This window comes from Lissotriton vulgaris, chromosome 4_1, assembly GCF_964263255.1.
Source record: "Lissotriton vulgaris chromosome 4_1, aLisVul1.2, whole genome shotgun sequence".
Classification (NCBI taxonomy): Eukaryota; Metazoa; Chordata; class Amphibia; order Caudata; family Salamandridae; genus Lissotriton; species Lissotriton vulgaris.
In genome coordinates, this window is record NC_141691.1 from 1,745,760,954 (window position 1) to 1,745,775,312 (window position 14,359).

Here is a 14,359-nt window from a genome sequence, read left to right on the forward strand (position 1 = left end):
CTGCACTTTCTTTTGAATTGCCTAACTGTGCTGACTCATATCGAGGGCATTGGAATCTTTTTATATAACAAGTGCACAGGCAAAACAGTAGTTAGTATATGCATTTGATTTAAATCGTATTCGCTTTTTATTCCTTTACAGATAGACGCACAGTAACTCGAAAATTATTATGAGAAAAACCTTGGTGTGTAAAATCATTTAACCTATCTAGCAGATTGCTGTCTTCATCACCTTGAGATGACACAAAAGGCAGCAGTACCCCCTGTTTCAGTTTGAGGAAGTAATGCTATGTTTCAGTTGGTAACAGATCTTGACTTTATTTGTCTGTGTAGGATCAGAGATAGTTTAATGTGGCCTAGATGAGCTTTAAATATTTCCGTTGTACTGCCTGTATCACAGTTTCTCCAGAAGAGATGATTTCCTGGTCGACCCCTTCATCTTTGGATCAATGCCTCCTTTTTATGCCTCCTGCATCGTAGATTATATAGGGACAGAGACGTTTGCCAAAGCAATACTCTTGTATCTGGAATTACTTACTCTAAAAACCCACCTATTAGGTTGAGGATGGAGGAAGGGTGGCTACAGACATATATGTATGTATGTGCTGTGGCAAAGCTTTCATAATTCCCCTGCCAGATAAGCTTCAGAGGCAAACCAAAAGCATCTTTAAATTATATTTAATTCACAAAGATTCGTTTAGACCTGGTTTAAATCAAACAGTAGAGTAAACAAAATAAAGAAGTAAGTTCATAAAATGGAAATATGTATTGACCAGCTACCAACACGAATTTGAAGAAAAATGTTAAAGGCAAAATGGAAATAAGTCGATTTAGTGATTTAATTGAAGCCAATTACAATTCAACACAACAGTGTTGTCTAACGCTGTGATGAGATGCCTTTTAGAAATGGAAAAATTGCAGAACGAGATCCTAAAATTATCGACCTGCCTGATGCACTTCCCCCTCCAACCATCATAGAGCCTGAACATCAATCCCTCTGGAAAAAAAACTGTGCATTTCTTCCTCCATCTTCTGAAATAATCTTCCGTTGATACCTCCGAACTATTATGTATTGTTACCCTGTATGCTTCCTAATTTTCTTATGTATTCCTTGCAAATAATAATATGCAAACTCTGTAAAGCTCTCCAATACCCTCGGGTCAAGTTCCCGCTATATAAAACTCGATACATATATAAATATGTTGGCAAAGGTCACATAGAGTCTACCTTTCCCGGAGTCATGCTAGTGCATTGTCTGTTCTTTCCAGTGGGTCTTTGAAAAAAGTTCAAGTACTCCAGATGGATGCTTTCACATTGGTTTAGCACTAAATACCACCTAATGATGTTGCAGGAATGGGGAGGAACCAATGCGGTCAACTCATGGTAGGGTTAATTTGTCTGGACGTATTCAAGCCTTTAAGGAGTGGTTCTGTAGCTTATATGATGTGTTTCAAAGTTCCCAGTATGGTTCAGTGTTTAGAGCAGGGCACTGTCCTTTTCTAGGTGCAAGAGGACTAATGTTTGGATTAGTGGTGTGTCTGCCCAGATTTCCTTTTGAGAGCAAGGCTTGAATTTGTGGTAGTTTGTTGCTATTGGTAAATACGAGATACTCAGTCTTGATCGGGTAAAGTTTTAATTAGGTGCTGGACATTCATTTCTGAATGAGATTGAGGAAAGGTTTTGAGTTGCAAAATGTTATGAACTGTGGAGATTTGTAGGTAGAGTTGCTTGTCATAATCAATTGATGGGTCTTGATGCTGCTGTTAGTGAGTAGGGATTCCAGGGGGATTCATTCAGAGGTTGAAGATGATTGGGTACAAGATGGAACCCCGGGTTACTTCTAGCAATTGCTTTTGATCTGATCCAAGTTCCCAATCACTTCATCACTAACTTCCTCTTCCACAGCACTCTGGGCAGGAAAAAAATCTTGCTTTACTTTCTCTGGGATTTCTCTAAACATCAGCTACTTGCCTTTCTCCTGCTTCATGTACATTAGGATGCAGTGACTCCAGTTGTACAACCACTCACCAGGGGTAAATGAAGGGCACTTTGTTCCATCTGTTCTTAGGCCTTAGCAGAAGTTCTCTCTTAAGGGACTTGGGAGGAACACCGGTGCTTCTTCCATGTGGCGTCTGCTGTCTTCCCATACCTCTCACATTCCATCACCTTTAATTTAGCAGCTGCCTGATCTACACAGCAGCAAGTGCCTCTGGCTGCACCACACTTGCCTCTACCAAGGTTGGAAGGTCTCGGGCTGCAGCATCCCAATAACCGAATTGGTTGTCAATCGAATGAAGTCAGCAGCACGAGACTCGCAGAAGAGCAGTCATACTGTGATAAAAATAAGATTTAGTAGCACTTTTTTTCTCAAGCTGAATTCAGGATTGAAAAAAACCTACACATAGATTTCATTTATTCAGATGTTGTATAAAGGATCTGCCACCAGCGAGATCTTAGGAAATTGAGCTAAGTAAGCAGTGTATCAGATAGAAGGTTTGTAGGTATCAATATGTCTTGTGTGCTAGCAGTGCCCAACTCAGAGGCAGACAACGCGTTTGACCCATATGCACAGAAATTCTTTTAAAGGTGCACATTTCATCAAATTAAGTCTAGATGGAAGCCAGAAGTGGGAGTGACAGTGCTTCCAATGTATGTGTCCTAAGAGCACAGTCACAAGGCAGAGAGTCATCCATTGGCCGCCAAAGTATCAGAGGCCTTCATCCATGTCCCCTACTGTGCAGCATGGTACCCCAGATAGTGCCAGAGCAGTGGTGCCTCTGGCAAAGGCAGATGCTGCGGAGTAGGGAGATTTGAACAGGATTTTTGTGGAAGCAGTGTGGTTGGCCAGACCTGAGCTGCTGTCTACTGAGTTGGAAGGAGAACTCACATAGGAAGTGAGGCTAGTAATAGCACAGGAATGGTGACCTTAGTTGCTACCATTTTACTAACTACTATTTGGTGAAGGTGGCAATTGAAGGGGATATACTGATTTCAGCTACATCGCCACGTGATGTTGCTAACTGCTCCTGTATTATTTGTTTATTAATCTGAAAAGGCTTTGTTTACACACATTTATGTACATCACCACCACACATTAAGGTATCAATATCAAGACATAAAATATATAGAATTTATAAAATACTGACACGTCACATCACAATACAGGCAGTACGTAATATCATAAAATAATTGCTTTAACTATGAAAACATTCCTTGATAGCAACTTCCCATGTACAACCAGGGAACCAAATCTCTGCCCTGTCTAGCTCACCTGTTCATATTCTCACATTAATGCCAAAAGTGATGGCACCTTAATTAAATAATAAGAGGAGGGGTACCTACTTACCCTTAGGTTCCTTGCACCAAGGAATGATAATTGGGGAAATAGAATAGATGATCAAAAGTGCAGTACTGGGTTAAGGAGAGGCACCCCACGCCCCTACAGCTGGGCTTAAAAGAATTGCAGTACTGAAGTGAGATTAGCTGTCTTCACCCATTGACTTGGGGGCCATGCACACAGGACTGGTCATCCCTCAAATGGCACACCAATTGGTTGACTAGCTTCACGTAGTCCATTACAGTTTTACTGAATGGGTACTCACTGGTTGCAGGCTGTCTTCACATGTTGGTTTGTGACAACTGCACCTTGGATTAAAACTCAACTTGAAGCTATATACTTAACCTTACTCCCCTAAAGAAACACACATAAATTACATAGTGGGAAAGGGAATTGGGGATAGACATCACTGATGACACCTGGGGAGCAATCTGGCAAAGTGCCTTTAAGTGTTCGATTTGCCTCCGCTACAAAGAAAGCTCCTACAAACTCCTCACTCGCTGGTATCTGACACCAGTACAGTTACATAAAATGTTTAGGAGCTCAGATTCTTGTTTGAAGAGATTCGGAGAGCAGGGTTTCTACATACATGGTGGACCTGCCAGAGAGTGCAAACATTCTGGGACGAGATTCTTCTCACGACACAGCTTTACGTACATCACAATACCCTGTGGTCAACTGTTAATTCTCCTGGGTGAACCTGGCGTAGAGAGAACTCTTCCTTTGTCAGCCTGTCTCCGGACGCAGCGGTTGCTCCCCCTTGCCTCCTGCAGCTTCTGGTATCGTAGCGCTGCTCTCCTCCACAAGCGCCTCGCACTGCTGTTCTTTCATTTATTGATTGTGCCGTGTGTCTAACTTTGCTGACTCTTGACCCGTATTTGGTGCCTGTGTGCTTAACAGTGCCCACGGGAGTATTTAATTTAAAATAAGCATTTCCATAACCTTATTTGCTTTTCTGGTGCCCAATATCGGCGTGTTAGCCTTTGTGTTGTGTTTTTACGTATTGCCATTTGGTTGTGCCTTCAGCCCATCCCTCCCCCTCCGCTCCCGCCTCCCAGCCGCCCCGCCCACCCACTGGCTATCTGCACCGTCCGGTCCGACATTTCCCTGTGACCAGCCTGTCTCCGGACGCAGCGGTTGCTCCCCCTTGCCTCCTGCAGCTTCTGGTATCGTAGCGCTGCTCTCCTCCACAAGCGCCTCGCACTGCTGTTCTTTCATTTATTGATTGTGCCGTGTGTCTAACTTTGCTGACTCTTGACCCGTATTTGGTGCCTGTGTGCTTAACAGTGCCCACGGGAGTATTTAATTTAAAATAAGCATTTCCATAACCTTATTTGCTTTTCTGGTGCCCAATATCGGCGTGTTAGCCTTTGTGCTGTGTTTTTACGTATTGCCATTTGGTTCGTGCCTTCAGCCCATCCCTCCCCCCACGCTCCCGCCTCCCAGCCGCTCCGCCCCCCTCCATCCTCCATTAATGACAGCTGGACGATCGCGCAGCGTTCACGCGCAGCGGTCGCGCCCCAGTTGCGCCGAAGGTGCGCCAAAGGTAAGCCCGTCTACGCCCGTCCGCGCCAAGCCCGCGCCCAGCGCCAGACCCCCTGGCCCCCGTACCAGCCACCCCACCCGCATTACATACGCCTCCTCCACCCTCTTAGCCCTTAACCCCGGTCGACTTCCCACCTGCGCCCAAGCCGCCCCTGGACACACCCATGGACCCTTCACATGCAACTCCTGCAAGTTCGACGGCACCAAGACCAACTCCTCATCCACTAACACCAAACAGAGACCTGACACCAACCACCTAAAATGCATCCTACTCAACACCCGCTCGGTCCACAGACACGCCATCGACCTCTGGAATCTACTAGACACCATCTCTCCGGACGTCGCCTTCCTAACTGAAACATGGATGAACGCCTCCTCAGCCCCAGACATCACCATTGCCATCCCGGAAGGCTACAAGATCATCCGAAAAGACCGCACCAAGCAAACAGGAGGAGGCATCGCTATCGTCCATAAGAACTCCATCCGCATCTCAACCAGCTCACACGTCAACCTCGCTAGCGCCGAACACCTTCACTTCCAGATCCACACCGACCCCAAGACCACACTCAGAGGCGCCCTCCTCTACAGGCCACCAGGACCCCGTGCACAATTCAGTGAAGACATCACTGACTTTATCACCCCACACGCCCTCCCCTCCGAGGACTACATTCTATTGGGAGACCTCAATTTTCACCTGGAAAAAAACAACGACTGCAACACCACTTCTGGACAATCTCGCCTACCTCGGACTCAAACAACTTGTCAATACCCCCACTCACTACGCAGGTCACACACTCCACCCTATCTTCACCTCCAGCAAACATATCTCCTTCAGTCACACCACAGCTCTCCATTGGACGGACCACAGCTGCGTTCACTTTATCTACAAAAAGACCACAACCCACAACCATCCTCAACCTACTCTGCGAAGAAACTGGAACAAAATCACCATCGACCAGATCTCCTCATCGCTTCTTCAAAACCCCCCTGCCCACTCTTCGAACCCCAACCAAGCAGCCATTAACCTCACTCAATGGCTAACCAACAGCGCCGACAACCTAGCACCCCTGAAAAAACGTCATATAAAACTAGGCAACAAAAACGCCCCCTGGTTCAACGATGATCTTAAAAAATCCAAGAAACTCTGTCGCTCCCTTGAGAAGGCATGGAAAAAAGACCCAAACACCAGCACCAGGGACGCCTTCAAAAACGCCACCCGCATACACCACCAACTGATCTGGACTGCCAAGAAAGCCGCTTTCAAAGACAGACTTGACAACAACGCCCACAACAGCAAGGAATTATTCAACATCATCAAAGAGTTTACCAACCCCGCTGCCAACTCCAACGACATCACTCCCTCTCAAGCCCTTTGCGACTCCCTAGCTTCGTTCTTCCACGACAAAATCGCAGACATCCACAACAGCTTCGACAACCAACCCGGAGACCAACCCATCCAACCTTCTGCCGTACCTTCACTCCCCTTGAACATCCTCAACGACTGGAACCCAATCTCCACTGAGGACACCATCCGCCTGATGAACTCCATCCACTCAGGATCCCCCACAGACCCATGCCGTCACCACATCTTCAACAAAGCAGATTCCATCATAGCACCACCCCTCCGAGACGTTATCAACTGCTCCCTCAACTCCGCCACCTTCCCGGAAAGCTGGAAACACGCCGAACTCAGCGCCCTTCTGAAAAAACCCACAGCTGACCCCACCGAACTCAAAAACTACCGCCCCATCTTGCTCCTCCCATTCCCGGCCAAAGTCATCGAGAAAGCTGTCAACAACCAGCTCGCCGCCTTCCTCGAAACTAACAAATCCCTCGACTACTCACAGTCCGGCTTCCGAGCTAAACACAGCACTGAGACCACACTCATCGCAGCAACAGACGACATTCGAACTCTACTGGGCAATGGAGACACAGTCGCCCTCATCCTCCTTGACCTCTCCGCAGCCTTTGACACTGTCTGTCATAGCACCCTGTTACAACGCCTCAGAAACATCGGAATCCAAGGAAAAGCACTGGAATGGATCACCTCGTTCCTCGCCGGAAGAACCCAGAGAGTCCGCCTCCCACCATTTAAGTCAGAGGCCACTGAAGTCATTTGCGGCGTGCCACAAGGTTCTTCACTCAGCCCCACCCTCTTCAACGTATACATGAGCCCCCTCACAACCATCGCACGCCAACACAACCTCAACATCATCTCCTACGCTGACGACACTCAACTGATCTTCTCACTCACCAAAGACCCTAACACCGCCAAAACCAACCTACATGAAGGAATGAAAGAAGTAGCCGAGTGGATGAAGCACAGCCGTCTGAAACTGAATTCCGACAAAACAGAAGTCCTTATCTGGGACGACTCTTGGTGGCCAGAGTCCCTTGGAAAAGCACCCACCCCGACAGACCAAGCACGGAACCTGGGCGTCATCCTGGACTCCTCACTCTCGATGACCAGACAAGTCAACGCCGTTTCATCATTGTGCTTCAACATTCTTCGCATGCTCAAAAAAACTTTTCGCTGGATCCCCACCGAAACTAGAAGAACGGTCACCCACGCACTGGTTACAAGCCGCCTGGACTACGGAAACACCCTATACGCCGGTACCACCGCAAAACTTCAGAAAAAACGCCAACGCATCCAGAACGCATCAGCCAGACTCATACTAGACACCCCGCGTAACGACCACATCTCTGGTCACCTGAAAAACCTCCACTGGCTCCCCGTCAATAAGAGGATAACATTCCGCCTCCTAACCCACGCACACAAGGCACTTTACGAACTTGGACCCGAATGCCTCAACACACGACTTTCATTCTACACCCCCACCTGCCAGCTACGCTCCTCCAACCTAGCCCTTGCTGCTGTACCTCGCATCAACAAAACCACCATGGGAGGAAGATCCTTCTCCTACCTGGCGGCTAAGACCTGGAACTCACTTCCCATCCACCTTCGCCTCACTCAGAACAACCTAGCATTCAGAAAGCAACTTAAAACGTGGATATTCGACAAGTAATTCCCCACACTTCTCTAAGCGCCTTGAGACCCTCTGGGTATGTAGCGCGCTATATAAATTAATTGAATTGAATTGAATTTGTCGACTACAAGGGGGCGTTTCCATTCCTATCTGTTATTAGCCCCAATGTTAGGAGTAGCACAAATGTGGAAACAACCTCAAGCGCCCACTTTAAACCTATGGTGGGGAAAGCTATGGAATCTGTACGCAATGGCAAAGTTTACCGCTATACTTGGGACAGGGTGGCAAAATTTGACGCCACATGGCATCCCTTCATTACGCACATAAGACAACAACACAGACTTGGGGTAAAACATCTCACCATGTCCAAAACGCGGAGAGCTTCTGTCATATGGGTCTTCTCCAACTCCGATTCAGAGAAGGACCCACCCTGATCCATCCGCTTTTCGGGCTTAAACACAAGACAGATAATCCCTGCTTAGTTGTGCTATGTTTTTCATTAACATGAGTGACTAATGCAATTTTCCTTTCTTTTGAGGGCGATCTGGGGGTGAGAGTGCGGGGAACTGGTGCATTGTTGGTCTTTTCCTTTTCGCCTAACATGTTTAATCCTTTGAGGTGGTGGGGGCCTAGTCCTCTTGTCTCCTTTAATGCTTATGATGATGCCAAAATGTGTGTCCTGTTCTTTTTTGTCTACCATAATGCTAAATTAAGTTGTGAAAAAATAAACTCAACTTAAAACCTCTGCTCCTCTTGCCTTGTTTATCCTCACTTAAATGACAATCATTTTTCTGATATAGACTTCTAACTGCAGATTCCTCACCTTGAGAATTTGCCCAGGCGCTAGACTGGATCTGGAAACTTTTCAGAAATTCCCTAGTGTGTCGACAGATGGCGTTGTGTGACTCAGTCAGTTCTTTTCTGTCTCTGCCTTCTGATGCGGCTCCGGAGCTAGTAGTGCTGTGTTCTGACAGACTTTTTCCCTCAGAAAATCTCTTTGAATTCTAAACAGTCCACTGTCCAGAATATGGGACCTAAAACGCCAGGTTTCAAGCTGTGCTGTTACTGCCTCTGGTGCCTCTGCACCTCACACAACTGGAAATTGTATCCTTGCTGCGTGAAGATGAGTCTCAAATTCATCCGCAACCGGGAAGCCAGATTAGCTATTGCTCAACACCGTAAGAAGAAGCCGTCCCGGCTGATGTGGAAGGTGCAGACCACTCTTGTTACCAAGACAATTTACTTGAACATTTCAGATTGAAGCTGCGGTGCTCAGATAAGTCTAAGAGATTCCAGACAGAGGACAAGCAGTCGAAGCATGGGTATCCATCGTCCCACCACTCGCGTCATTTGAAGGTGCACGACGACCTAGTACCTCCAGTCCGTGGAGCTGTTCCACAGAACAGACTACAGCAGTGTTTCCCCTCGGGCAGACTGCGACAGTGGAAATCTCCACCAGCTCAGACAGGCTGCAGTGGAAATCTTTCTTACCCCCCCCCCCCTTACCTTGGAGCCTCAGGTGGTTTCCTATTGGGACCATGTCAGCAGATCTATCCCGACGCCGTCTGCACCAATCGACCTGAACCTGAGGGTGCCCCTTCCTGAAGCACGAGGTCGCTGGCCCCAGCCCCAGCACAACAGCAGATGCCATTCTCAGAGACATTGCCACCGGTACTGACACCCGACACATATCCAATAGATTTGTCAATTCGGAAGCTCTGCCCTTAGCCTCCTGACCACGACAGTATGCCTATTCAAAAGCAGACATATCTCACCAATATGATGACAAAGGTGGTGACTGTGGGAATAACATGTATGAGGAGGGAAATATTTGAGGACCTTCAGGATGCTAGTTGTCTGGACACCTCACAAGAGATTGGTCTTTCCTCCCCAAACGGAAGACTCTTGACTTCTTTGCCACCGTGATCATGAAGGCGGCGGAAATCCTAGACCTCAAGCGACCCATGCAAGAAGTAAAAACAAAATTCCTCATTGAGGTTCTGAAGCCAGCTGAGACCAATAAAAAACCTCTATTGCCTTTTAATAAGGCCCTCCTTGATGTCCTGGTGGACATGTGGGCAAAACCATGATCTTGCACCCACACTGAATAGGCAAGTGGCAAGGCAACACAGGCCTGCTCCCAGGGACCACGAAGTTTTACAGCAAAGAGTTTAGTGGTATAGGGGTCCACCAGAGCAGGAATCCAAACAAATGGAAACGTTTGAGAAACCGAAGGTCTGTCAACACCTCATGTCTCCTGGGTAGGTACTCGCACATGTTGGGGAAAGGGTGGTGGATATCCTGCCAGCTATACTAGAAGACATCAGACCGACTTTACAGTGTGTTATTTCTAAGGGACAAGAAGCTACTTTCAGGCCTGGACACAACCGACTGACAGGGTAAGGCAGTGGGTGCCAGCGTCATGTTGCAGCTCCTTGCATGGATTCTGTCCACAGGGTTTTCCTTTGATGTCCAACAGTCCCTAATGTACATGCCCTATGACTGCTCTAGGCTGTTTGGAGCGCAGGGAGACTTGGTCTTGGAGAGATTTAAAAAGAACAAGGCCACCACCCACACTCCAGGCCTAGTTCAGCCGGTTCGGCAGCCCCATTCACAACCGTAACCCTTTTAAGGCTACAGTGGTGGTTCCCTACGGTAGCAATGACAATATGTGACTCAGCATAGTGCAAAAATAAAAAAAGAGGACCCCCCTGCTATACATACAAGTTCCTAGGGCAGAGAAAATAGCAATAATGTACAAGAAATACTGGCAACTTCTTCCATTCTAAATTATTTCATAACCAAATACTAGGTTCAGGGGACGTGAATATGATGGTATGATAGGTTTTTATTGGCAATCAACATTAAAGGTCTGTAAAATTACAAGCAAGTGAAATATTGTTTTATGAATGTGCACCAAACATTGTTACAAACGTATACATTAATATAACAGTTCGCCAAACAATCTTGTATACATTCACTCTGTCATTCATTCATGTTACAGTTAATATTGAACATTACATACTGGTTCCATAAACATTACAGACTAAATCTTTACAATCGCAGTGCATGATACCTAACATGAATTATACTTGATTGAGAGTTCCTATTTATCAATAATACAGCACTGTGATTCACAATGTCTTTACTACGTGTCTATATAGTACATTTATTTGAGTTAGTACATTTTGTGAATATACCATCTGTGGCTTGTATTCTTAATCGTCCTGTGTCACCTGTCTACTTGCGTTTCGGCGACTCGATGCCTTCATCAGGAAAGCCACCTCCAATGTGGAATCTTGTAGGTATCCTGCAATCACATTACACATCTACTGAGCCCAAAACCGCTATTCTATAGATTAAAGAGGTGACATTTGCGATGGTCAAAACCTCGACCAAGGAAAAGCCTTCACTATGTGTCTTTTTCGGTTTGTTAGTATAAAAAAAAATCCAGGTTCATAGATATCACGCTGGTATATGCATGAGTCCGATTAAGATGCGTTACTTAGATTGGTGATTCATGGAAATTAATCTAGCTCCTCATGCAACCCAATTGGAGGTCATGTAGGAAACAATATTAAAATATACCAACCTATGGGTCGAGATTCTCAATACTGAAAAAGTAAACACAGATGTCCAAGTAGGGAGGTCTTCGCAATTGACACAACTATGATAATGCTGGAAGGCAAAAAGGTACAAGCTAGAGTAGGGAACCCATGAATGCGCATGTGGCATAAGTGAAGGAAAGCAAAAAGTATTGTGGCACATACCTTTAGCATATAGGTATTTATGAGCGTTTTGAAGAGGCAAGGACAGAAGTGTAGATCACTTGAGCTGCAAAATAACAGAGCAAGCATAAACTACTGGTAGCTAGTAGTTGGAATACAGTAGTTGGGTTTAATAAAATGTACAATCAGTGCCGTATTGAAGGGGTCTAAGAAATCATCACTGTGTGCGAATGAAGTCTTAGCACGTACCATCACCACTTACCTCTTCAAAGCTCTCATAAATACCTGTATGCTACTCCTTTCTGGTGATGAAAAATAGTGGAAGCCTACAGCCTATCCTGGCCTTCGCCCTCTGAACTTCTTCCTCCGGAAGGACATGTTCAGAATGCTCACCCTGGCCCAAATCCTGTCTGCCTTTGATCGAGGACACTTGGATGGTAGCACTTGACCTGCAGGATGCATATTTGTACATCCTCGTCCTATAGTTCGTCAGGCATTACCTACTATTTCAGGTAGGCCACAAGCACTTTCAGTTTCCTGTGCTCGCCTTTGGTCTTACCAGTGCACCTGGGGTGTTTACCAAAGAGGTAGTGTTGGTTGCAGCTCATTTGCATAGGTTGGCAATATCAGTTTCCCCATAACTTGTCCGCTTGTATAAAGCAGGCTTAGGCCACCTCCAGACGACAGCTAACTTCTTAACATTGTTGGTCTTTCCCTTCAATGTGCCAAAGTCATACCTAACTCCTTCACAATGGCTGCCTTTCATCTGAGCCCTCCTGGCGGCAGTGCTATTTTGACCCATCCTGCCGGCTCATCTAGTCCAAGATATTCGGCTATGATCCTGATGTTTCAGCTGTTGACCTGTGTCTCAGTGAGAGCAGCCCTGAGACTTATGGGCCTTCTGCATTATACTTGTGGACCACACCCAGTGGCACATCTGGCTCTGCATGGCATTTGAAGTCCCAGTAGGCTCAGCACCAAGGCAATCTATTGGGTTTCAGCCAGGTGTCCGAGAAAACTGCGTAAGGTCTGCAGTAGTGGCTTCTCAGCCACGATTGGAGTGGTGGCAGACACACTCCCCTACCCGACCCAGAGCTAATGGTTGTGACGGATGCATTGTTGCTGGGTTGTGGAGGTCATCTGAGAGAGGTGGAGATCAGAAGACTCTGGTCTCCAGTGGAAACTCTCCTCCATATCAACTAAATGGAGTTGCGAGTGATTGCCTTGGAATTGATGGCATTCCTCACGACTATCAAGGGGAAATGGATGCAGATTCTCACGGACAACATGACCGCCTATGGGATTGCAACAAGCATAGTGGTGTGGTGTTGAGGGTTCTGTGTCAGGAGGCCTTGCATCCCTGAAAGTGGCAAAATGTTAAGGGCATCTCCCTGACTGCACAGCACCTGGCAGAATCTTTAAACGCCAAGGCGGATGAACTCACCCGACGTTGCCTAGAGAATCACATATTACACTTGGATGTGGCACAAAGTGTCTTCCATCAACCCTGACTCAGTCTCTTTGCCACCACTGGGAATGTGCAGTGCCCAAACTTTTGCACGCTGGAGTTTCCAAGGCAGTCCTCGCCTTGAGGCTCCTTCCACCTACACTGGGGGTTGGGATACATGTATGCATTTCTGGCCCTTCCTGCCCGGGTTAGAGTACCGAAAAAGGTCAAGAAAGACTGGACCCAAGTTATTCAAGTGGTCCTGGACAGGGCTAGGGGAAGCTGGTACCTGGAACTTAGACCATGAGCACATGTCCTCCAATCCACCTGTCCTTTTGGGAGGACCTCTTGTCGCAGCAGCAGGGACGAGTTTTCCACCCAAGCCTGAGCAACCTACTCCTCCATACATGGAGATTGAATGGAGGCAGCTGATGGCTTTCCATCTTTCTTCCGAGGTTGTTGGTGTCATCTTGGCAGCCAAGGGTCCATCCACAAAATCTGTCTATGCAGGACACTGGGAGAGGTTTGTTGCCTAGTTATTCTCCTGACACATCCAACCTCTACGTGCGCAGTATAGAATATTCTTTTGTTTTGTTTGTCCCTAGCCCAGCAATGCCTTTCTGTCAACAGTTAAGGGTTACCTTTCGGCCTTCCTATATTTACTATATCCATCATTCCTTTTTAAATCACCTCCTGTGATGCGTTTATTGAAGGGGCTGACCCATATGCTCCCGTAAACCCCTTTTGTGATGCCAGAGTTGTCCTCTTCACCTTCTATATATTAAACCAGCACGTCTCATTGCCATAACATTGGCCAGGCGCGTTAGCCAACGCCAGGCTTTGTCCATAGTTCCACCAGATGTATCTTTCTTCCCGAAGTCATTTCAGTCAAAGACACTTTCCTGCCTACGGTTCTCAGGCCCTTCCACACTGGGCAATCCCTTTTCTGGCTTTCTATGCACAGTCTCAACCTTTCAAGGAGGAAGAACAGCTTCACCGCCTTGATCCTAGGGGCACACTTCTCTTCTATGTAGACCAAATCAGAGACTACCAACAGGATGACCAACTTTTCGGCAGTTTACTGGAGCGAAGAAAAGTAAAGTGGTGCTAAAGAGGACCATCTCTAGATGGATTGTGTTTTACATCAAGATCTGCTATGGGCTGGCCAAGGAACACCCACGAGAAGGTTTGTGCCTTCACTCTACTAGAGTGAAGGCTGCAACCACTGCACAGGAACTTAGGGTGAACGTTCTGAACGTTTGCCAGGCTGCCACATGGGCATCTTTCCACACGTTTACGAAGCATTACCACCT

The 14,359-nt window shown here is 46.8% G+C and overlaps 1 protein-coding gene across 1 annotated transcript in view; it reads left to right on the forward strand.

Annotated features, from left to right (window-relative positions):
- Positions 1–14,359, forward strand: part of VPS13B (vacuolar protein sorting 13 homolog B) — a 2,999,480-nt gene that overhangs the window by 174,615 nt on the left and 2,810,506 nt on the right. The gene's annotated exons all lie outside the window — the stretch shown is intronic.